This window comes from Peromyscus leucopus, chromosome 15, assembly GCF_004664715.2.
Source record: "Peromyscus leucopus breed LL Stock chromosome 15, UCI_PerLeu_2.1, whole genome shotgun sequence".
Lineage (NCBI taxonomy): Eukaryota > Metazoa > Chordata > Mammalia > Rodentia > Cricetidae > Peromyscus > Peromyscus leucopus.
The window spans coordinates 34,530,144-34,556,887 of NC_051076.1; the positions used below are offsets into that span (position 1 = coordinate 34,530,144).

General features: G+C 42.7%; 1 protein-coding gene across 7 annotated transcripts in view; it reads right to left on the bottom strand.

The window, feature by feature from the left end:
• The window catches only part of Nme7 (NME/NM23 family member 7), a 145,662-nt gene that overhangs the window by 1,020 nt on the left and 117,898 nt on the right, over positions 1-26,744 (bottom strand). The gene's annotated exons all lie outside the window — the stretch shown is intronic.

Sequence of the window (26,744 nt, forward strand, 5' to 3'; positions counted from 1 at the left end):
TTATGTGACAGCAAATCAATACCAGAGGACCAGTTACTCTTTTTAACAAAGAGTAACAAAAGGCAACTTGTTTTTGAATGGCTGCAATTGTCTTAACTTCACAGATTTTAGGAATTCTCTTCAATTACTGGGGAACTAGCAAAATTCCTAGATGGTGTCCTCAATATGAAAGTGGGCTTCTCAAAAAGTCACACATTTATGGGAACAGAAGGTGTCACGTCTCTGAAGAAGATGGTTTATTTTATTGACCACAGCTCATTTTTGAGAGGCAGGGTTGAGACAGGGTCTCACTATGTAGCCTTGGTATCTTAGGGTTTCTATTGCTGTGAAGAGACACCATGGCCATGGCAACTCTTACAAAGGAAAAGCACTTAATTTTGGTAACTTAAAGTTTCAGAGGTTTAATCCTTTATCATCATGATGGGATATGGTGCTGGAGCTGAGAGTCCTACATCTTGATTGGCAGGCAACAGGAAGTGAACTGTGACACTGGGTGTGGCTTGAGACCTCAAAGCCTGCCTCCACAGTGACACACTTCCTCCAACAAAGCCACATCTCCTAATAGTGCCACTTCCTTTGGGGGCCATTTTCTTTTAAGCCCCCACAGTTGGCCTGGAGCTCAGTATGTAGACTGGGCTGATCTTGAACTCAGAGATCCGTCTGCCTCTACCTGGGTTGAGATTTAAGGTGTGTGTCACCATGCCTCCATACAGCTCCTCTTTTTTAGGCTGTGAATGAACGTTTGTGATGTTTGTGAATAAGGAGAGTACCGTGGGGTCTTGAGATCTCAGGAAAGGAAAGAACTTACTTCAATCAGAGGGCAAAAATGCAGTTTTGAAGCCATTGAAAGGTCACTACCTTGGTGAGACCAAACCTCCTGGTTTCCCAGATCCTGTGCCCCCAATGCTCTTGAGCGCGCGCGCGTGCGCGCGCGCGCGCACACACACACACACACACACACACACACACACACACACACACACACACCAGTTCTCTACCTACTACATCCTTCAAGACTCTCTCCAAATCTTGTTTCCCATAACCTCTCCAGGCTGTGCCAGTGCATTCCCCACCCAGGATCCTTAGGCCACTACCAGTGAGGGGCCTTGCGAATGTCGTTTGCATTCTTTGACTTAACATATGCTTGACTGCAGACCATGTACCTGCTTTGTCAAGCATCCTTGCAGCTAGAACTGGGTCAAGGTATCTCTTTACAGTGACACACACACACACACTAGTATTAAGTGCTTGCATACTCAGGACATTCTTCATTCTTCTATTCATTCATCGTGGATTTTTTTTTTTTTTTAATGTACACATTTGTGTATTCCAGCTACTTCTTGGGTGTATGCAGAGAGAGCCACTTACCTCTAGGATGATTTTTATCCTGCTCATATGAATCCAGCCACTCAAACACACAGACTACTAAGGGAAGGAGGTTTTCAAGGGCAGTGTTATTCTAAGGCTGGCATTGGAGTAATTAAGGAGAGGATTCTCTGCATCTGTCATGGTTCCTGATGGCATTAGTATGCCCTAATCCCAGATAGGCCATGGGCTCAGCCTTAGTGGGCAGTATTATCTAATGAAATAATGATCTTTATTTTCATTGTATTGATATCTTCGGATAAGAACAAGGAAGAGTAGTTTTCCATCTATGGCCTTAAAAAACATTTGTGTAGATATATTTAAAGGAAAATGGTACAAAAATCTCAAGGAGCAGTTAACTGGTAGAAACTGCAAAGGTGAAAAATCGCTATCTAAAGTACAGTGAAACAGAAGCCAGGGTTTCAGTTGTGTGCCTGCTTGGGCAGACCTGAACTTGAACCCCATTGGTTTTAGAACAATAGCGTGCCCTGTCTGCTTCAGCCATATTTATTACCAGATGGAGCGGTCCCAACTCTAAATTAAAACTTTATCAGTGATCAGAAAGCCCAGATATCAGAACCTTTCCAAACCCAGCAACAGCTCAAACCGGCTCTTCAAAGGGGTAACACCTCCATTCTATGAATATATTGCCTACAGTAGGGATCAAATGAGGTTACTTGAAAGTCCAGGACTGAAGACATTCTGCAGACAGAAAAACACTATCCAAAGACTGCTCAAGAACATTTTCAAACAGAGAGATCTGGCCTTCAAATTCAACAGAGAAACCTGGCTCTTCAGTGAGAGGGGCTAGCATTATCAACATGTATTCACAGCGTACAGAAAGACACCCCCAGCACAGTCCTTTCAATCCTAGGCTCCTCTGTCCTGGGTGACAGAGGGAGAGTTACCCACCGGTGGGTTCCATCAGCAGCACATCCTACTCTGAGATGAGACGGCTGCAGCACAAGGGCAGTAATGGAAAGTCCATTCTGCGGGCTGACACCACAGAACCCAGCCGTTTTATTTCATCACCAATGAATTCTTTATTCTAAGGGTCATATTGTAATGCGACTACAACATCTGTATCTTGCTCCACCACAGTCTTGTATAAATGTGGACATACAGGGTCAGGAGTCCTACAGATAGCCTGTCATTTCCAAGTGTTGGCTGCATATGGGCCATGGAGGAGGTAGTGTGGGAGGAGGTGGTGTGGGTAATCCGACACCCAGGCACAGTTCTATTGGGTCTGTCTTTTGGGTTATGTGTTTCAGATTGACTTCATTCATGTGACTGGACCATATTACCTGTAAGTGCCCTTTGGTGTCTGTAACTGGTATAGGAATCTATAGTCATTAAATTAGTAGGGAGTGGGTGCGGGGCACAGACCAGCCCTGCAGGAAGGGGACACAGGAAGTAGTTTTGATAAAAAGCATTGATCTTATGTGGCTAGCACTGGATCAGGCCTGGGGAGTTCATTCAAGGGAGCCCCTGGCTGGGGGAAGAGACACTTTGGTGATTGGACTAGAGAAAATGACAAACACAAGGAAGTCCATGACTACCAACACTTGCCTAGAGCTGGCCTTGCTTTTCTTGCCTTTGCAGATTTCTTTGGGGTCTCCTACTGTACTGAGCATTGACTTGGGGAGGGGAGCCTCAGACACATAGGGTCCCCATTTTCATTTTAGTCTATAAGTCGGAAATGGTTTATTTCCATCTACACATGCTTCCTTTCCTCCTGCCAATCACTCACTTGACTAACATACTGTGCACATAACATCCACAATAATTTAAAGATGGGGAAGACTCGATCTTCTCAAAGTTCATAGTCTGGAAAGAAGAAAGCCCATGGGATAGAATAAAGTCACAACAGTGCAGTGGCAGAAAGGGGAGTGGCCACCAGTGGGAACAAAACATTTCCCAAAGAGGGTTACCATTTCATGTCAGTTTGAAGGGCAAATTACACCTGACACCAAAATTTAGCTTGATAAATAATTGCTATGTCATTGGATGATGACATACTCCTGAGCAGAGTCATTTGAAGGCTGACTTGCCTCAATCTTAGACTTAAACAGGGCAACAGTTTACAGCTACACTACCTCTGACACTCAGTACTGTCCAGTCTCATTTCATCAGCTACTTCTATCTCCTTATGACAAACTGGCTCTCAGGTCAGGTGACTTCCCCTACAAGAAGATGGGGAACTTCTGTGGAATAATCCTCTTGTACACTGTAAAGATTTGTCATTTGATGACTGTGGCTTATAATAAATTTCGGTTTTACTCAATTATTGAAAAAGATAGCCAAACGAATGGAAACACACAAACTATGAACCAAAGGCTGAGGGGCCCCCAGCTGGATCAGGCCCTCTGAATAGGTGAGACAGTTGATTGGCTTGATCTGTTTGGGAGGCAACTAGGCAGTGGGACCGAGTCCTGTGCTCATTGCATGAGTTGGCTGTTTGAAACCTGGAGCTTATGCAGGGACGCTTGGCTCAGTCTGGGAGGAGGGAACTGGACCTGCCTGGACTGAGTCTACCAGGTTGATCGCAGTCCTCGGGGGAGGCTTTGCTCTGGAGGAGGTAGGAATGGGGGGTGGATGGGGGTAAGGGGAGGGGGTGGGAGGAGGGAAAACAGGGGAACCCGTGGCTGATATGTAGAACTGAATGGTATTGTAAAATATAAAAGGAAAAAAAAAAAAGATTTGTCATTCGAATTGGTTTAATAAAATGCTGATTGGCCAGTAGCCAGGCAGGAAGTATAGGCGGGGTGGCCAAACTAACGATGATGGGAAGGAGAAAGGTGGAGTCAGGAGGCACCAGCCAGACAAAGAGGGAGCAGGAGATAAATGAGACATATTAATAAAGAATTCACCACAGGGCAGAACATAAATAAGGAATATGGGTTAACTTAAAATGTAACAGTTAGCTAGTAATAAGCCTGAGCTATCGGCTAAGCATTTATAATTCATATTCAGTTATTCGGGACAGGAAAAGCACCATTTACAGGAAACTGAGTTGTCAGGACTGAGCCCAGTCTTTTCCCTAAAGGCACAGCTTCTATGGACCAGTCTCTGCATTTGTTGATGGTTGTACCACAATCATAGTAATGCTGCATTTGTTAATAGTGGAGTTTAAATACATGTAAATGTTCTGTAATTGGTTCAAGCATAGACTCAACAAAAGCTCCCAGTGGGTCTGTGGAGTTTGCCCAAGTGTGGAGACTAGTAATGACAGGCTGAGGAATTCTGCTATTGACTCTACTCTCCCCACCCCATGGAACTCACAGCCCGGGATTTGGTGTTGGATCTCTGCAAGGCTCACCAACCCTGCTTTACATTATGGCCTCCCTTTAAAGATGCACCAACCCTGCTTTACATTATGGCCTCCCTTTGTAGATGCTTTTCACTGAAAATGAGTGTAGGAGTCTATTTTCAAACACTTCTTAATATTAGGTCAAGTGACAGGAAGATTCCAAGTCATTTTATGTCTCTTGATTTTTAAAATAGGATATTCAATATTTAGGAATTTATCTCAAATGTTTAGGGACTATCTATCTCACCTTTGTGCATTCTAGCACAGAACAGATTATATGCTTGCATATAGGCAGATTTTCAGATGAAATCTAGTTAGTTTGAATTTGATAGAGGTATAGTTTTGTTACTTTTCCAATAATATGATACTGAGGTTTATTATTTATTTATTTATTTATTTATTTGTTTATTTATTTATTTATTTTCAAGACAGGGTTTCTCTGTGTAGCCCTGGCTGTCCTGGAACTTGCTCTGTTGACCAGGCTGGCCTCAAACTCAGAGATCCTCCTGCCTCTGCCTCCCAAGTGCTGAGATTAAAGGCGTGCGCCACCATGCCCTTCTCATTGCTCATTTTAAAAGCAGCTCCTTCAGTCCCACTGTCCGCTTGCCCGTGAGGGCAGCCAGTGCTGCAGTTAATACGCCTGCCCCTTAGTGTGATACAAAACTAGTGCAAAAGGAAAGTGTAGCCTGCGTTCACAACCCATTAAGAAAGTCTAAACAGTGACAGAATGGGAAACCACGTGACCCTGTGTGGCAGCACAGATTGTAGACCCATGAAGTCAGAGCTGACTGTGGGGGCCCGCAAGAAGTCAAAGTTGGTTCTCTATTGAAAATATGGACCAGAGGACAGAATAAAATAAAGTAAGCAATGGGAGTCGAGCAGGCCTGCAGAGCTGAGGAGAAGGAGGAGTGAACAAGTGGAGCTGGCACTCTTCGGAATGGATTCCTGGACCTGAGCTGGCACCTCCCGTGAAGCCTTGAGCAGGGATGAGGAGGATGAATCTCTGTGCTGGTGGTGGGAGCTCCAGCAGGCAGACACATGGGAGCCTTGGACACTTCCTGTGCGGACTCTTCCCTTCTCTTTCTTCCTTCAGCCACAGCTTATGATGCCCCAGGATATTCACAAATGCACACTTGTAAAGAAGGAGTGGTAGCTATAGGAAACCCAGAGCTGCCAGATGGAGAGGCTCGAGGAAACATTCAAACCTGATCAGAGAGATGCAAACCTGATCTCCCTACTGCAGCCAATGAGCTCTAACACACAGTCTAAGAGGAAAAAAACCAAGATTTCCTCCTTCCTACGCCAATCCTCCTTCCCTGTAGGTCCTATGGCGGACACATCTAAAGATAAAGTGAATGTGATTATCCATTTCCCTAATTCTGCAAACCCTATGTCCTCAGAGCTCTTTCTGAATCCTCCCCTGCAATCCATCAGTGAGAACCACTCCACACACACACACACACACACACACACACACACACACACACACACACACACACACACACACACTCACACACACACACACTCACACACACACACACACACACTCACACACACACACACACACACACACTCACACATACACACACACACTCACACACACACACCACACACACACACACACACACACACACACACACACACACACGGGCCGACTTTCCTCTTCATGGGAAGCATGGCCATTCTTTCTCTCTTTAAATAGCTGAGACACAGGTTTCCATTTCCTGTTCATTCTAAAGTCACTACAGGACTCCTATGTGTCCTCGTCTGCTTTCAAGGTAGTTTGGTGTCTCTCTCTCCAGTTCTTAAAAAATTAAACCCCACAAATATGACTGATAATGTCATGTCTGTTTGCTTCTCCCAACCCCAGTGGTGTTAAAAAGTATTCTCCAAGACTTAGTCATATTTCAGCGTGAGTCACTGATCATTTTTCAACAGTTATTTTTAAATGCACTAATTTTAAAGTTTACTCTTAAAACGATTCTGGCTGCACACTAAGTGCTTTTCCAGGTTATTCCACCTTTAACAAGCCGGTCACAGTCTATCCTAGGGTTCCCACTACTGTGATAAAACACACGACCCAAAGCCACTGCAGATGGGAAGAGTTCCTTTCAGCTTATATGTCCTGTTCACAGTCCTTCATAAAGGCAAGTCCAGGAAGGGCAGGAAGCTGAAGCAGGAGCTGATGCAGAGGTCAATGAGGAGTGCTTGCTCCTCTGGCTTGCTCAGCCTGGTTTCTAACAGCACCTAGGACCACCAGCCCAGGGATGGTACTGCCTACGGTGAGCTACCCCCCACCCCCGATCCATCACTAATTAATAAGAAAATGAACCACAGGCTTGCCCAGAGGCCCCGCTGATGGGGGCATTTTCTCAACTGAAGTTCCCTCTTCCCAGATGGCTCTAGTCTGTCAAGTTGACATGAATGAGCCAGCACAGCCAGTGTCCATTCACTATGGTGTAACTGGCTGGCACACTGTCTCCCTTTTTGTCTGCTGCGGCCTACTAAAACCAGCATGTGCTTGTGTCTGGTCAAGCTTCCTTTCATGACCCACACAAGCAGACTAGGGTCTCTCTATACCTGAAATGTCCTTTCTCATAGACTCACAACTCCTTCAGGGTAAATACACCTTATCCATTCAGATCACGTCTTTGTCTATGGTAGACGATAAATATTTGATCGCTAAGCATCCACAGCACGCATTCTCTAATCTTTCTGACACATGTTTATCATTGGCTCTTTCTCCAAGTTGGCCACACATTAAAAGGAAGCTTAACACATAATCCCCTTTCCCGCCTCCTACGAGTCATGGTGTTAGAACAATAGTAGAGCCATAGGAAAGGAAGGCAGGGACAGAGGACTGGGTCTTGAAGGCCACAGCTGGCTTGTAATGAACAGTACAGGCAGTACAGGACCAGGGACTACTCCAGGGAGGAAGAAATGACTGGCCTCATTCCGTTCTCTTTTGTGATACAGGGATTGAACCTGGGGCCTCATACATAGTAGGCAAGGGCTCAACCACTGAGCGACATCCCTGCACGTTTACATGTTGTATTTTCAGGAAGAAATATTTTCAAATTTTCAAACAAGAAGAATATTTGTGACTCACAAGTATCTCCAAAGTTCTTTGATTTCCCAGATTGGCATAAAACGTGAATTGTCCAAGTCTATCAGTTGGAGGGTCTCACTCAGAATAGCTTTATTTTGAAAGCCCTAACTCCTACAGATTCACCATAAATCTGGATAATTTACTGCAACCAAAGTTTAATATTCTTCTCTTAAATTGTTTATTACAGAAAAATAATACCAAAGGCTAAAACAGAACTAAATAGATTAAAATACCGCCGACTTTCTAGGTTAATGGTGACGGAGTTAAGAGTGTTTGGAAGAGGAAAAGACTGCATGGTTCCCCTTCTGGAACTTTACACCAGAGAAAAGATGACTAATTCTAGACCACAGAAGTGATGGCAGTGAGACTGGGGTCTTCACTTTTGTAAAAATCACTGAATCAGCTGTGGGGACAGGTAGAAAAGCCTCTGTTATAAATGAGCAGACTTGTTTGTGACTAATGTCACACAAGCAAATGTCATTAGGAAGAGCTTTCCAGAACGCTCCTTAAATGGAAGCATAGCCAATGAGCTGTATTCATGTATCTTTTGTCCTCAAGTTCTTTCTGCCAGGAATGAACCCAGGATGCTGGAGCCACAGCAGCCACCAGGGAAAGCAGAGGCAGTCACAGGGGAAAGCTAAGGTCAATGCAGGATCTGAATCCTGGAGCTACTGAGCCAGCACCAGCTCTGCCTGCTTCCTGACTTCTCTTCCCTGTCAAGAAAATCTGCAGTTTGCTCTACTTCTGGCCTCTCTGACCCTCTCAGGCAAATCTAAGAGGACACAGTGACAATAACTAGAGTGACGGTGTTTGAAGAGCTTTGTGAAGTTCACCATGATGCTGTACTCAGTGACCATAACTACCACCTCTGTACACCAGTCAGGAAAGTGAGGTGAGGTCTTAGCAGCTAGTATGGAGTGGAGCTGTGATTCAAAGCCAGAGGACCTCATTCTGATTGTAATCCACTTTGCTGCCACCAACCCTGAGGTTCCACAGCCTATGTTGACGACCTTCCACTTATGCTAAGCATGTGCCACCACTTTTGACATCTCTACCACAGCCACTGACAACACGACGGAATAAATCAGAAACAACAGATCAGACAGCGGCAGAAAGAAGGCTTCCCTACGTGGGGGTCAGAGCAACCTGAGCTTCCCTGTGTGTCATCAGCTCAAGAATTTCTCCTGGCCTTGTTCTCCATAAAGTCCAAGATGGGCTCTATCTTCATTAGTTTCTTTACAACTCACAGTCCTAGGGATAATTAATACCGATTTTCAACTCTCTAGAATCACTAGAGATGAGCCTCTGCCCATGTCCATGAGGGATTATCACAATAGGTTAAGGGAGGTGGAGAAAACACCCATCGTAATTGAGTGGCACTATTCTGTGGGCTCAGTTCTGACTGAATAAAGAGGAGAGTGTGATCTGAGTGCTGCCTGACCACAGATGCAACATGACCCTGCTGGCCCCTGCCACCAGGACCTCCCCTCCGGGAGGGACTGCACCCTTGAACTGTGAGCCAAAATCAACCCTCCTTCCTGAAGTGGCTTTCGTCAGGTATTAGGCCACAGCAGAAGGAAAGCAGCTACTCCAGCCATGATGAAGAGAGCTAATCAGTGCCCATTTCAGTGGTATTTTCCGGCGTGGGTAGCCCTGCCTGGGAAGTGTGACTGCAGTGACTGAGGGGACATGCCAAAGATGCCGTGTCTCCTCAAGGGCATTTCAGAGACGCTTTCTGACCGTAAATGCCCCTTCTTCATCCCACTCATCATAATTGTTAATGCAAAGGCACATACACCTTGATGGATCTCACACAACTATTCTTCCATTCAATCATAACAAAACAGTAAATTTAAAGGAAAATTTTGAGATATGGGTACTCTGCTTAAGCCAACTAACAGTTGATTCAATAATCTGAATTGGACAAAAACCAGAAAACCAGGAATTAAGAAATGAAGAAATGCTGAATTTTGTACAGCTCTGCCAGTTATATCAACTTCTCTTTTTTATGCCCTTTCCATCCCCTAAAATTGATGACTGGAAGAAAGCACTGGAGTTTAACATTTTTACTCCACTGAGATCCATACGAGGAACGTTTAAGGAGAGTGACACAATCGGGTCCGTGCTTTTGGCTGCAGCAGGACATCAGAAACTGACCCAGCTGGTCATCGGGGTGGGCTGGCACCCTGAGTCCGTTTCCTAGACCAGTGCTTACCATATTGCCATTAAAATGCCAGTAGACTAATAGGTCAGGGGAGCTCTCAGCTTCTACTTCTCTTCTGTCAACTTCCTAGGCCTCACAGGCAACCCCTCCATCCACACCGCCCTTCCTGGGCGCTGTTCCCACCCTTACCTGCCCACTGTCACCAGCTCCACCTTAAGCAAGCAACTGGCTAATGGAAAACAAACTATGGAGGACCACAAACTGCTCCTCTACAGAGCCAGGCGACACTGTAGTTCACACAATCCGTGCTGTCCTCTCAGCTCTGCCAACGGGAGCAGAGAACAGCTGCAGGCCTTCCCACAGGAACTGGTGTGCTCTACGAGGTCCACTGGCCCAACCAGGCTGTGGGCCACATTTGGCTACTGGGCTGGAGCTTGGCAACCCCTTATCTAAGTCAGGGTGTGTTGAATTAGCCCAGATTCTCTAGCTGTTGATGACTTACAACGCTTCCCATTCCCTGAATAGGAAAATCAAAGGGGTTATACACAGGGAAGACATTTTGTCACAAGGCTTACTTTCCTTCACATTACTAATAAAACTTTAAAAATGATTGCTAAATAATAATCCCCAGAAGCTAACTTTAGAGTAAAAATTGTTGATTGTTCTTAGTCAATGAAGTCAAATGTATAGTCTTATCAAATGTATATTTGTTACTTAACAAATACAAAGGATAATGCTAGCTGAACCAAGGGGATAATAATTTACCTAACAATATTAATGTGTCATATAGTTTCTTATCTTAAAATTTTTCCCCATTCTTTCCTAAAATTATATTTATTTATTTACTTACTTACTTAATTATTCATTCACTGTGTGGGTATGCATGTGTCATGGCGCCCCGTGGAGGCCAGAGGACCGTTTGGGAGAGCCTGCCTTCCCTCTCACCATATGAGTCTGAGGGACTGAACTCAGGTCGTGTCTTTATGGGAGAGATTTCTGAACAGACAAGGAGCCCCGAGCCCACCCTGACTTCAGTTACTATCCAGTCACATGGACTCTGGCCTAGCGAGCACAGGGACAGAGAGCGCGGCCCTAGCAGAACCAGTTCCCTGCTCTGCTCCTCATCTGCCAGTTGAGCCTTAACCTCTGATCTGAGGGGACAGTCCCACTCTACCTCACAAAGCTCATCTACTGCATCTGCACAGGTTCTTTTCACTGATATGACTGAATTCTTGTTAATAATCTCTTGCTCTCTATGAGGTGATTCAAGCTCATTTGTTCATTTAGATGTGTACTGAAGAAACTACCCAGTGTTTAGTATGGAGCCAATGGCATCTCCCTTCTCCCTCTGCATTTTTTTTTTTTCTTTTTTGGCAAACTGTGCATGCCAGCTACTGTCTAAGGATGACCCCTGTGAGTTACATCCTTCTTCTCTGTGGCCTGGATAGTCCTTTCCTATTCAATCTGGGCTATCTCTGGACTTATTTTGAGCAAGAGAGTGCAGTGGAGGGCTACTGCTCCGTTCTTGGCCTAAGTCCTCAGAAGGCCCAGCAGCTTCTGCCCTTGGCAGTCCTAGAAACTGCCATGTAAGGAATGTGACTTCCTTGCTGAAGAGTCAACCATGTGGAGAAGCTCCGAGCTTCCATGGAGAGAACAGAATCTTGGCTGTCTTTACTAAGCTCCCCTTCTCCTTCTCCTCTGCCCAAACCCATGTGAAGGAGCCATCTGGAACATTCTATCCCAGCTGATCACGTAGGTGACTGCAGCTCTAGTCAGCAGCATGTAGGCAAAAGGCACAGACTGGAACACTGGTCATTCATATCTTATAAAACCATTCTGAGGATTTAATTAGATACATGTAATGTAATGTGCCTTGCATAGTAATTGGCACATAAGAAGTGCTGAAAATATTTCATTTTATTTTTTACTTAAGTTAAAATTTATCCTTAAATGATACATTAAACATAAAAATTATGTTAATGGGGTGTTATGTACTGTTTCAACACATGTATACATTGTATAATGTTTAAATCAGGTTTAACATTTATTTCCTCAAAAAGGTATCATTTCTTTATGATAACGTGTTCAGAATACTTCCTCCTGGCACCTGGCATTTGTTGCTGTTGTATTTTGTCAGGGAAAGGGTCACCATGTTGCTTTGGCTGGCCTAGAACTCATTATGTAGACCAGGTTGGCCGGTGACTCACAGAGACACGCTTGGCTCTGCCTCCCAAGTGCTGGGACTAAAAGCAAGTGCCACTAGGGCTGACCATTCTCCTGGTGGTTTAAAATGTACAACACATCAGTGTTGTCTATGGCCACTGGCTGTGAAAGCATAGCAGAACCTCTTATTCCTACCTAACCATAACTTAGTATCTATGATCAAATTCGTCCCAACTCCCCCTCCGTCTCTTCTCCTTAGCCCCTGATGACACCATTTTGAATATCCTCAGTCCTACTAGATCAACTCTGTCTGACTTCACATAGAGGTGATTGTTCAGCGCTTATCTTTTTGTGTCTGACTCATCCTAGGTCACATAATGATCGACAGTTCCAACCATGTTACAAATGACAGGAGTTCATTTGTTTTAAAGACCAAAGAGTCCACAATGAGGTACTGCAGCAGTCCAGTCAGAATGGCCATCTCTAAAAGACCATGGATAACAAGTGTTGGCCAAGCTCTGGAGAAAGGAGGGTCCATGCACATTGTTGGGAGGGAGCAAATTAGGACAGCCACAGTGGAAAACAGTGTGGAGGTCTCTTAACAAATTAAGATACAGCAATCTCACTAGTAGATATATAACCAAAGGACGTGAAACCACTAGCTAAAGAGACATCTACACTCTCATGCTCACAACAACACTATTCACAACTGCCAAAAAAGGGGCACAACTTAATTGTCCATCTACGAGGAACAGATAAAGATAACGTGGTACACATTCACAGTGAGTTTTATTTCATTTTCCTTCAGAGGTTTCAGAGGAAACGCTTGGATGACCTGAAGGCACAGGCTCCAGGCATGCCTTGGCTATCAGTCTTCTTTTTCATGCAGCTCTCCTGATGTTCAGTTGAGCCTAGTCTCTGACCAACAGTTATTGTGATGTCTGTTTCGGGGTACTGTAATGGGCTAAATTACCGCTCCTTTTACCCCTCTCTCAAAGTTCATTTTCTGAAGGGCTAACCCTCCCAATACTTCACAGTGCCATGATGTTTGGAGACTGGGTCATTATAGAAGTGATTAAGATACCTCCATTAAGGTGGGCCTTAATCTAATGGGATGGTGGGAAGCTATGAAGAGGCTGAGACTGTAGGAATCATGGCCATCTGCTGGCATCTTAAGAAGACAGCTTCTAACAAATGGTGCTGGTAAAACTGGATATTCACACATGTAGGCACAACACCAGAGTTCTACTTCTCACTTTGAATGATAATCTACTCCAAATGGGTCAAAGAGCTGAGTTTTTAAAGGTGACGAAGGAAAGCAGGGACATTGATATTGTCAAGACAGTTTTCTGAAAGGCAAGTACTTTCTGAATAGACTCTAGTTGCTCAGGAAATAGCACCAACACTGACGAGTGGAATAAAAAGAGCTTCCCTAGAGCACAGGAAGCAATCTAGGGAAGAAAGTCCACAGAAGGAGAGAAAACCTTCACCAGCTATACGTCTGACAGAGGATTCATATCTAGAATGAACAATAAAACTATGAACAACTAAATTAATAAATGTTCAACACCATTAACTACCAGAGACATGGAATTAAAATCTACACTAAAATCCATCATATCACAGTAAGAGTAACGTTCATCAAGAAAACAAATAACGAGATGCTGATGAGGGTACAGACAAATGGGAATCCTTACACACTGCCTAGTAGGAATGTAAGCTACTCCAGCCATTATGGGAATCAGTAAGAAGGTTCCTTCAAAACCAGAAGCAAATGTCTCAAACGACCCAGCTACATACCTCCTCGGGATTTACCCAAAGGACTCTTAAGACAACAATGCCACAGAGATCCTTGCACATCAATATTTACCATCCACAATGGCTAAATTACAGAACCAAGCTAGGTGTCCTTAAAGAGGAATGGGTAAAGAAACTGTGACTTTATATATGCAATGGATTTTTTTTCCCCAGTGGCAAGAATGAAATTATGTTGTTTGCAGAAAATTGGATGCAACTGCAGATAATTATGTTAAGTGAATTAGTCAGTCTCAAAGAGACAAGTATTGCATGTTTTCTCTCATTCGTGTGTCCTAGGCTTTACAGGTACATAAAATCCCACATGTACAGATGACAAGAGAGAAGTCAAACTACCTGGCATACCAAGTGGACTAATAGGAGCCTGGAGAAGAAAGAGAGGGGAGGGTGCAGGGTATGGAGGGAATAGTCTCGAAACACAGTTTATATTTTCATGAGAATAGCTTTATGTAATCTTGTATAATAAAACTTTAAAATGAAAAAATAAATAAATCAACAAATTGATTTTGAATTCCTAGCTTCCAGAATGACAAGAAAATAGCTTTCTACTACATCTGCTACCCAGACTATTGTAGTTAGTTATGATAGCCAGAGCAAAGGAACCTATGGAAATGATTAAAGTAAACAAGAGAAGCTGGTGAATTGTGGGGGGAAGAAAACAAAAAGGAAACACTGCACTGATCATTTAGTTGAAGAGGACCCAAAGAAGATCATCCCAGGATGGAGACAGGACTCAGTGTGTACGTAGCCAGGCTAATGATGGCCAAAGGAAAATGTCTTGATAGGTAAGATGCTCATCTGTGGACATATAAAATCAGAAAAATATAACACTTCTAACTAGGTAAATGATCTCTGTTTGTAATCCAAGACCTTGTGATGCTGAGGCAGGAGGATTTTTAAGTTCTAGCAAGAGTGGTCTACACAGTGAGACTCTTGCCTCAAAGAAAAATAAATAAAAATAAAATGAACACTTCTAAACCAATGCAGAAAGACAGCAGATGCTATCATCAGACCGTTAATCTTTTGAAAAGTTTTAAGCCATCTTCACAATAAAAATGGAAAGTAAATACCCCATTCTTTGGACCTTAGCCCTTCACTCTTTCAAATGACACCTGTGATGCCAAGCACTCAAGATTTGGTTCTTCTCATCCATGTTAATATAGAGTCCAGCTACTGTGTGGACATCAGCTAGGAATAATAGTGCCTGGTATGTAAATTATCATCTTTTCTTTCTCTCTTTTTTTTCTTTTGTAGGACAAACTTGATCTTAAATTAACACTTTCAGAGAGTGTACATCCCTCATAATCTAATTACCTCACACTAGTCTCCATTTCTTATAGCTCTCACATTGTCATGTGCATTACAAGCATACAACTTGTGAACCTTTATAGGATGCAATCAAACCAAATCAAAATGTAGAATGCTTTTCTTTTTTTCTTTCTTTTTTTATTTTTTTAAATTATCATCTTCTTGATTGACTCTCCTTGGCAAAACAGAAAACTTTCCAGCCTTCTACAAGAGTGTCAAATCTAGATAAATAGCCTGTTTGTACAATGAGTCAAAATGACAAAGGAGAAATAAATTGGTTTTAGTCAAAGGCATTATTCACATTGTAACAATTTTTTTTTTAAAGTTACAATTACCTCTCTGTACCTTCCTAAGATACCTCTTATGTTCGTGACACACACAGGAGACCAACGTACTACTGGGTACTCCAAGTCTTAAGGTCAACCAAAAGGAATTTCAGTGTAGCCCATGATTATATTAAAAGTGGACCTTATTCTCATGACCAAATAATCTGGGAGATAAGATAAGATTTTCCTGAATCTTTGATCCACACAGAGTTCTAAAGTTACCTTTCAGTGAACAGGAACATTATACTGAAACTGCAGGTTAGGAGGCTGGAGAGAGAGCGCAATGGTCATAAGTGCTCACAGCATAATCAATCATGAAGACACGGGTTAAGATGCCAGCAACCAAGCTAGATGGGTCTGAAGAATGGCTGTAACCCCAGTGCTGGGGATTGCTGGCTGCCCGCTTACCCAAACAAACAAGCAAACAAACAAAAAACAAAAGTGTGAGGTCTAGGTTCAGGGAGAGGTCTTGTCTCAAAAGAGTAAGGCAAAGAGAATAGAGAAGGATACTAGACACCATCCTCTGGCTTTTTGCACACTGGCACACCTGTGCAAATCTCTCTCTCTCTCTCTCTTCTCTCTCTCTCACACACACACACACACACACACACACACACACACACATCTATAGTTTAAATTTTAAATATGAAGGAAGAACAGGGTATCACATGCTGAAGTAGTGCTTTATCACTGGACCACACAGAGAGACGTGTTCTTTAATAAACAACACTACACCACAAAAGTGTCAGCATTATAATGTAACCTCTTTTACTTAAAAAAAAAAAATTAATGTTTAAAAAAAAAAAAAAAAAAAAAAAAAAAACCTTAGGAGCTGGAGAGATGGCTCAGAGGTTAAGAGCACTGACTTCTTCCAGAGGACCTGAGTTCAATTCCCAGCAACCACATGGTGGCTCATAACCATCTGTAATGAGATCTGGCGCCCTCTTCTGGTGTGCAATTATACATGCTGTATACATAATAAATAAATCTTAAAAAAAAAAAAGTTCTCAAAAAAAAAAAAAAAAACCCTTACACTTTGTTTAAAGACTGAAGAGTTGGTTTTAAATATCTACTCTTTCAAATCATCAGAGGTTCTTGAGTTCTCATGGCACTGGCAACAGAACTGCTCACCTGTGTTCTTTTATAATTTGAAGCAATTTAGTGTTCCCTTTCTATGAAGTTTAATTAGCAGAGAGAAACTTTTGAGTCCTTTAGTGGTACTATGGAATTCTACTGTGCTTCTAACTTGGGAATCAATACTCAAAAATAATGAGATGAAATCGTCATCTATGAGCATATGATATTCTCTATGACTTTTGTCTAGACTTTCTGATTCAAGTGTATAGAAACAGTTTTAAACTCGGCATTTGAACCTAATCTCTGAGTATATAAGGGAAAATGCTTACCAGGACAGCATGACAGTTTCTGCAATACTAAAATACTCAGTGCTTGAACAAGGAAGAATATTTATTCATCCCCTTGGAATGTAATTCGTCATAAAATCTGTACCAGTGAAATGCTTATCGTGTGAGTTACTATCATTCCCAAAGGACTAGTGAAAATCCTCATACTGCACCATGATTCTTTTCTTCATTTCCTTTAGGTTATAAATCTGTATGTTTTCCTTAAAATTTTGTATCCTTGTTTGGATGACTCTTGAATGTCAGAGGTTCAAAACAAAATTTTAAAATATTGGATGCATTGAGAAACAGCCTTGACCTGAACTCCCAAGCCTGGCATCAATGTCCAGCGTGACTCTGTGCTCCACTCACTAAGCACTTACAGGGAATTCCATGATCTGTTCCCTGCTCCCACTACCACGAATGAAACACTCCAGTGCTGCAGTCACAAGCATCCCAGGAGTTTACTACTCAGATACCACGCAGAAATCTGATTAGTAAAGAAAATGTGTTTTAATTACCAATCAGGAATCACATTTCATTAGTTTAACCATTTGCCCCATAGAATTTGAATCAAAATGCTGTGCAAGCTGGACATGGTGCCACATACCTTTAATCCTAGCACTCAGAGGCACATGCAGATGGATCTCTAAGAGTCTAAGAGTCTAAGAGTCTGGTCTACATAGCAAGTTCCAGGCCAACCAGAGATACACAATTAGACTTTGTCTCAAATAACAACAACAATAAAATGTATAAAGGAAAAAGTATTAATACAGTATTTTGGATTTTAAGTGTAGATAAGTGTCTAAGAACATTTTATTGGGTAATTAAATGAATAAAAAATTTCAATTCTGTTGACTCTAAATATTGAAATGGTTGTTTCTCATATTGACTTTGAGTAGAAGAATGCCTTTTTTTATTTGACTGATTAGTGTATACAAAATACAGAAAAAAACATGATGAGAAAAAATTATGCTACCAAGCTAAAGTAGGAGAAAGTCACATTACGTTACCCCTTGCCCTTCAAAAGACAACTGAAATGCCTAGTGCTTTTCTAAGTTCATTTGATTAGCTGACAATGTTGTGTAAACTTTTATAAGTCACCTTTAATTGAATCTCTCTTTCCTTAAGCAAAAACAAAGTTCCATCTAGAGCTGTCTAGAGTCAGGAGATATGGAAACAGGCAGAAGGAATTGGGGGTGTGGGGGTGTGGGGGCTGTGGTTGACCTACTACCTGGTACTTTCTTGTTCATCTTAAAATGGGTGTAGACAGAGAAGCACAGATGTGTTGCCAGAGAGGCTTCTGGGAGCCACAGGTATGTCAGATTGAAAGGAAATGAGCCAAGAAAAGGAAATGAATAAAAGAGGCAAGAGAGAGCCGGGCGTTGGTGGCTCACGCCTTTAATCCCAGCACTCGGGAGGCAGAGGCAGGTGGATCTCTGTGAGTTCAAGGCCAGCCTGGGCTACCAAGTGAGCTCCAGGAAAGGCACAAAGCTACACAGAGAAACCCTGTCTCGAAAAACCAAAAAAAAAAAAAAAAAAAAAAAAAAAAAGAGGCGAGAGAGAGAGAGAGAGAGAGAGAGAGAGAGAGAGAGAGAGAGAACAACAGTGATGGAACCAAGGCCTGTCACTGCTTCCTGAGCAGGTAGAAAATAATTTCAAAATCACTGTGACATTTACAGGACATATTTATCCTGTCCTAGATACTTAATGCTGTGAGACACTTTCTATCACAAAATGGTGCTGAATCTGGCCTTATCATTTGAAGTCAGTGGTTGTACTAACTAAGCCAGACAACAGTGAAAAGTGAAAAGGTTCTGAGGACAGAGGTACTCACCATGAGGCCTAACAATCTGAGTTTGATCTCTGGGGCCAACGTGTGGAAAGAGAGAACCACCTTCTTCAAAATGTCCTCTGATCTCCACATGCATCCTGGATATATGTGTGCACATGAACGAACACACACACACACACACACACACACACACACACACACACACACACACACTAAAAATTTTAAAATGCATAGAAACTTGCTTCACTCTATGTTACCATCTTGATGGGGGGGTTACAAATAATGGGGTTCCCAACAAAGATGATAATTTAGATTTAATTCCATTCTATAGGAATCTCTAGGAATAGAAGCAAGTCAACTTCTTAGGTTTATTATTCACCTTAATAATAAAGGTGAATTTTTCCCGGGCTCCCTCGAAGTTCTTGCTATAGTTAGACTTCACTAACTAGTTCTATTTCCCCTGAAGGCCTAGGATACTGAATATTTGCAGTGAGAAGTCTGACAATGTTTTCTTGCTGGATCGTGGCTGCGAGAGGCAGTTAGGCTAGCAGTTGTGACTGAGGTGGTAGCAACAACAGCTGCCCACCTCTGGATCAAGGGAAAGTGATGTGAGAAACCAAGAGTGTAGTTAACTTCCTCACCCTTGCACTGATTTCCCTCCTATTGAATCTGGGTCTTGAAATACCCAGAGCGCGGTCAGACTTTTGCACTGAGCTCTGCCCTTTATGACACAGCCTCACGTAATTCTTACTGGGAAATGCCATTATTTCTATTCTGTTTATGGGAAAAATTAGTCTGAGTAAGATAATTTTTCATGAGGGCGGTAGGGGGAGAATGTGGGGATTTTAAATTCAGATCACCCCCCTCCAGATCCCATGCTTCAAATCCTTATGCTCTTGAACCCCCCTTATACTCTGGATTTTAATAAAAGCCATGGGATGTCCACTTTGCACAAGAAGATCCAAGTTCTAACTTTTACTTTGCCAGTCCAAGACTTTAAACTTTTGCCTTTGAACTCCAGTTCAGACCCCATAGCTATTAAAAGCTCAGCTAACTTCTCTGACCACACCCGTGCATGCATAGACTTTGGACTTTCTTAGAAATGCTCACCTTGCACTGTCTGCAGCATGGCCAGAGCAAGAGAAGAAGGTTCGTTTTCCTAGGAATTCAGTTTTCAAGCTTCAAGCTTTAGCTAAAAGATGCTTGAGTATACAGCACACACTATACTCTTACCAGTCATGGAAAAACAATAAGGTACATTTGTGCTTATAACTAAAGGAAAGGGAAAAAAAATCATTTGAGTTGTGGAGAAATCCAGGATTACTGATTAGGGACTCATTTGTGTATGTCTAGCATGGCACTTCCTCAATGGTTAAAAACAACCAAGGACAGATTCAGATTTGGTTTGCTTCGAACTAGAATCCAGAAATGTTTGGGGTTTCGGGAGAGAGTCTCAAACTTTGTAACCTCAGGGCATACTCCGAGTATGTTAACTCTTGCACAGGGAGCAGGAGCTACTGGCCCAGGTCTCAGCTCTTTTGCAAGGCCAGCCTCACTGTTGTCCACATGGAGACACTAAATCACAAACCCACTTGATGAACTTAAATGTGTAGTATGGATGGTTTCCAGTTGTTACACTCACTTAATAAATACCAACAAACAAATAAATAAATAAAACAAAATCTCCGATCATGCCAGCACCTGTTCCCCCCATTGATTTCCTGCTGCTTTAAGGATGAAGGTGCCCATTCTTAAAACACCCTGGTGGAGTAGCCATCTTTCCAGGTCATTCGAAGCTAGCCTGCCAGTACACTTTATGGTTCTTTCTTCCTTCCCAGCAGGGCTTTAGCACACACTTTTCTCTGCTGGAGACTTTTTCCATTCTTTTCTGACTGACATTTCTTCAGGTGTCATTTCAAATATCTTTTCCTTAAGAAAACTCTCCTTAACCCCTTCCTGAACCAGCTTTCCTATTAGAGTCAGAGTTCTCTGTTCCTTCTAGTCATAACTGACTAATCCATGCTTCCTTTGTTATTCTGAGCTCTGGTCTGGGATGCATCTCTTGTTCACTTTGTCTCTTCTAGCACTCCCCTGGCAGTGTTTGGTGTTTAGTGAGGCTCAATAAAATAGTCAGTGAATGGATTTGTGATTTGGGTTGAGCTAAGGAAGTCTTCCCGATGATTTTAACTTGTTGAGCTAGCACAGTTCTATACACCAAATCTCCTCATATATGAAACAGGGTCATGGTAATGCTTTACTTCATTTTAACTATGAACAACATTATCATCCCCTTAGGACTTTTCACTGCAAATGTTCTTACAGTTTTTGGATTGTAGGTCAAGCTGAGATCTAATAAAAGCTATGAATCCTTTCCCTAAGACTATGTTCACAACACTTTGAAATCAGTGTCAGGGAACTAGCTCTGAGTCTAAACGTATGAACAAATCTAAAATTCCCAAGCAGGACATAAAACAGCCACACAGTGTGAGTCTTAGCTACCTTCCTTTCCCTCATATTATTTCAGAGTCTAACTCACGAAGTTCATGGACTTCTCTAGTGTACATGTCATTTCCTCTGCTAGAATAATAGGACCCTTTTTAAAAATCCAGCCTCTAATACTAAGAACAGATCTTTACCCTCCAAGAACCTCACCTGACTCTCATGCTAGGCAATGGCTAATGATTCCGGACGCCATGACACCTGAGGAGGCTCAGTCTCCTAGCACTGTGTGAGGGGGAAGTTTCTTATTTCGGTGACAGTCTTTCCTACAGACCATTCAATTCACTGGGAATGGAAACTGTCTTATTCAGCCCTGAGAAGGGCCAAAGTGTACACACAACATAGAAGATGTGAGATTACATACAGATAACACCCTTCAGCTAAGAGAATAAATACAGTTGAGTATCAGTCGGGTGAACAAATGTAAGAGCGAAGCATCAGCAAAGGCTGTTCAAATTGCAGCACCAGGTCATTGAGTTCCTGGAAAGATGTCTGCAAGGTACTGTATCCTGAGTAACCAACGTTGGCGTTGCTTCTGTTACAGAAAACCACCACACAAGCGACGGAGCAAGAGATTCTTTATTGAAGCAATCTGAAGGCAAGCCTCAGAAATCTTCCCTCGCAGGACACCAAGGAAAGCTGCGCCATGCTCACTGCGTGTGGTGTTTCATAACCCTTTGCCGTGTGACCGGTCGGCAGCAGATCTTAGCTCCCAGATAGCGATTGTACAGTAACCACGGAGTTAATGAACAGCGAGCAAAGGGGAGGACTTTGCACAGAGAGTTCTGCACACTGATACTCTAGGCAGAGAAATTATTCTGTGGCTTTAAACCTGCAGTAGTGATTCATTTACTCAGCAGATTGAGCACTTTGCAGTTCTGTGGAAGATGCTAATGGGGCCGGTGTTTATCGCGGGCACACCACTCCTTACAAACCAGTCGATGGCCATGGTGTGTAATGGGTTGGCACGGTGCGGTTGGATGGAAGCCAGGGAGAGGGTCAGTCTCTGCATCTGTCTTCACTACTCCTCTTTCCTGTGCTAGAGCCAGTGACTGTCGTGAGGCAGTGACTGCAGCACAGGAAATGGTGGAGGAGAGGCAGTGAAGGAACCCTCAGAAGCTTCATTGAAAGAACATTGTCTTTAATTTATTTTTTTACTTTATGTGCATTGGTGTTTCGCCTGCATGTATGTCTGTGTGCGGGTATTAGATCCCCTGGAACTGGAGTTAACAGTTATGAGCTGCCATGTGGGTTCTGGGAATTGAACCTGAGCCTCTGGAAGAGTAGCCAGTGTTCTTAACTGCTGAGCCATCTCTTCAGCCCTGGAAGAACCATCTTTTAAAATACCCACTGAGACTCCATATACAGCTTTCTCCCTGATCACTATAGTGATGGGAAGTTTCATGGATACAGTAAACCGTATCCGATATATAAAACAACAGGCCAAGGAAGACCCAAGAGCCTGCAAGCCACAATCTCTATACCGTGTTAACGTGAATTTGAAAACAGAATTATAGAAGAAAACCTCAAGAAAGAATAATGGTATCTAACACACAAGGCACAGCTAGCTAGGCTGGAGCGGAAATTGCGTACAGATATTCTGTAACATCCTCCGTCACACTGAGCTTCTCTACTCTCAGTCTCTGGTCTGGCACGTGCTCAGGAGACTGCGTGGGAAGGTAGTGAGGTTAGAGAGCACAGACTCTGGACCCACACTGCCTAGGTTCAAGTCTGTGTTACGTCACGTGCCAGCCGAACGGCTTGGGAAGGCTACTGCAGTGTGTGGTTCAGTAACTCAGTTGTAAGTGGAGTTATCACATGTACTTCACTGGGCTTGCACTAGCTTAGTTAATGCATAGAAAGTACTTAGAGCAATTCCGGGCACAAGGCAAGGTCTCTTTCCAAGCTATTTTACACTGACACCATATAGATAAAAACACAAAATTGGAGCTGGAGAGATAGCTTATTGATTGAGGTACTTGCTACTCTTGCTGAAGATCCAAGTTCAGTTCCCAGCGCCCACTTCAGGCAGCTCACACCACCTGTAACTCCAGCTCCAGGGGATCCAACATCTCTGGCTTCTATGGGCACCTGGAGTCACTTACACACAACCACACACAAACACACATACCTACACACAATTAAAAATGATAAATGAAATTGTAAAAAAGTTAAAGGCAAAAAACAAAAAGCAAATACAAACCCAATAATCAGATGGCATGGCAGAATATAAATAAATTCTACAGCAGGGTGATCTTTTAAAAGGAGTCGCATAGGGAAGAGAGATGCCTCCATGGCTAAGAACACTTACTGCTCTTTCAGAGGACCCTGGTTCAGTTCTCAGCATCCACATGGATTACAACTCCAGTTCCAAAGAACCTGGTCCTCTTTTCTGGGCTCCACGGGTACCATGCACACACAACATGCACTTATGTACATGCAAGCAAAATATTCATCCCGTAAAATAAAAATAAATAAAAGTAGTCACAATAAGACCTTAGTAAGTTACTTTCAAGTAGTTAATCTATCTCAGTAGATTTTTGAAACAAATAATATTTTCTTAATTTAAATTAAATTAACTCTTTTTGTTTGTATGCTTGTTCATTATTTGTTGTTTTTTTTGAGACAGGGTTTTTCTGTGTAGCCCTGGCTGTCCTGGAACTTGCTCTTTAGATCAGGCTGGCTTTGAACTCTGAGATCTGCCTAGCTCTGCCGGGCTAATTAAATTATTCTTAAATCAAGCCCAGAAGGTGACTTTGCTACTGAAAAGATGATGTCAAGATTTTGTCTGGTGGGCTGCCGGGTAATTGAATGCATGTTCAGATTAATCAAGAGCAGGAAATTTCTTCCCTGATTATTTCACAGAAAGTTGCTCACATGGTATTAATACCTTTACTATGGTTGAGGCATCTGACATTTGAAGTAAAATCTTTTCAAGTTCTTTAAAAGCTTGGACAAATCTTCAAAAGCTGCTGAGTCTACTTGTCCTTGGGAAGCCCGGCCTAACATGTTCCCTCTGTTAGACTACCTCTGACTTTTTTCTAATCAGAACAGAAACATAACTGCCCAATGGACAAAAAGAGGAGCAGTGGTAATATTTATGAATGAAAAAGAGGATGAATTTGATTAGACCTTTAATGTGTTAGGCTCCTCTCTAAATTCTTGCTGAAGATCTTTAATCAGTTATGGAGAGTTACTTATTATCTCAGAAATGCTTACTTAGTCACTGACTAAGAAACGAACTGTGCAGATCAAAGACAAAGAGTTGGGGTCAAAGGGCAGAGAGCAAAGGCCAATGAGCAGATAGTTTCACCTTCCTCCTCAAGTTTTCAGAGCTAAGTAAAGGAAGAGACTGTACAGCTGTGGTGGTGAGTAGTGTGAATGATGTATTAGACACGCTGGGCTAAGAGACCCAAATACATCAAATCAGAAAGATCAATTTCTCTTCCATCCTCGAGATCCTGATCAAAGTCACCCACAAACCCACACCCGTGCCTTCTGATCCCCTTCTCAGCTGTTCTTTTTAACCACAATAGACTCTGACAAAGCTATGGTTCTTCGCCTTCAGGATTTCCAGAAATGAAATCAGAGGGGCATATCTATTTGCTGGTTTTAAATAATATTTAACTCAGAGGTTAATGTTTAGTCACACACTTCTTTAGAGGACATATCTGCATGGCATAATGTTTCTCACTTACATAGATCTAAGATGAATCAGTCTTCTCAATTCTTTCCAGTTTATGATTTGGGGTGCCTTCCTGGTCCTTAATAACTTCCATTTAACTACAGAATACTTGTTTTAAGCCTGTAACAAATACTTTTGTGTTCTATAGAACGGGCAAATTTAAGAGTCAGATGGCAAACTAGCCTCTCCGGACTCCGGCTATCAAAAGGAAGAGCTGCATCTTAATGACAGGTCACAGCTAATGGAGAAATGGTTGTTGGCATTACCCTGGATTTCAAGGACCTTTGTTCACCTTCGAATCTATCATGGTAAAATCTCAAGAAAATTTCATACTTGTTTAAGTTGAAACAGCATTACTGAAGGTATCAAGGTAGAAATGAAGACAAGCTGGGCTAGAGAGACGGCTCAGCAGTCACGAGTGCAGGCTCCTCTTCCAGAGGACTCAGCTTGGATTCCCAGCACCCCTGTCAGGCGGCTCACAACTGCCTAGAACTCCAGCTCCAGGGGACCTAACACCTCTGACCTCTGTGAGTAACTACACACACGAATTGCATGCACTTCCACACATGCCCACACATAATTTTAAAGAAACAAACAAACAAACAAAGAAATAAATAATAAAACTTAGAGAAAATAAAGACAAGCATTACTTGGTAGGAATGGAAGAGCATCTGGATTCTGCTTATAGGACACAGCAGTAAAGAGATGTTTGCTTGTCTAGATAGAACATGTTTTCCCATTCCCTCCCTATCAGCTCAGCTAGCTTGCACCTCTCAAACCTCAGCTGCAAAACTGAATGACCCTTGAGTTTCACTTGCTGCCAACAGAATTTATATGATGAGAAGAGAGGCTGGAGAAGGAAAAAAGAGGGGCTAGAGAGATTGCTCGATGACTAAGAGCACTGGCTGCTTTTACAGAGGACCTGGGATTGATTCCCAGCACCTACACGGCAGCTCACAACCATCTGTAACTCCAGTTCCAGGGATCCAGTGCCCTCTTCTGGCCTCTGTATGGACTAGGCATGAATGTGGTTCACAGACACATGCAGACAAAACACCCACACACATAAAATAAAATGAAATATAATACAAGGAAGGAAGGAAGGAAGGAAGGAAGGAAGGAAGGAGGGAGGGAGGAAGGAAGAAGAAAGGAAGGAAGGGAGGGAGGAAGAAAGGAGGGAGGGAAGGAGGAAGGAGAAAGGAAGGAAGGAAGAAGGGAGGGAGGGAGGGAGGAAGAAAGGAAGGAAGAAAGAAGGAGCAAGTATAGCTAGGTCTGGCACAGACACTGGATTTCTTGCAAGGGAATAGGCTTGTGTTTCAATCACCAAATGCAACATGCACACATGCACGCATGCTCACACTGAAGGTCTCTTTCTCGTTTCTTTTTAAAAGGATAGTGTTTGAAACCAGATTTTTGTGTGTTTTCTATTTGGTGAAAGCAGAGTGAGTTGTTTCCTACAGTGAAATTATACCTGGAGTCTTCTTACTCAGCTGGGGTATAATTTGCAAAAAGAAGCTAAGAAGCCTGACACCTATTAGACATGCCATGAACGCTACAACCATTTCTCTTTCTTCCTGGGTAGAGGCTGAGAAGAAGGGAACATCTGAGCATGAGCAGATGGCTAGATCAGAACCACCCTAGTCAGGCTTTGGTAGAGGACTCAGAAGCAGGTGGATGAACCAGCTCTTCACGTGTTGATGCTCCACAGTGACAGATGTGGCAAGAGATGAATAAAAGGGTGAAGAACAACTGAGCACCCAAAGGACTCAGGAGCCACACATCTACCCAGGGAAGCCACAGACTAG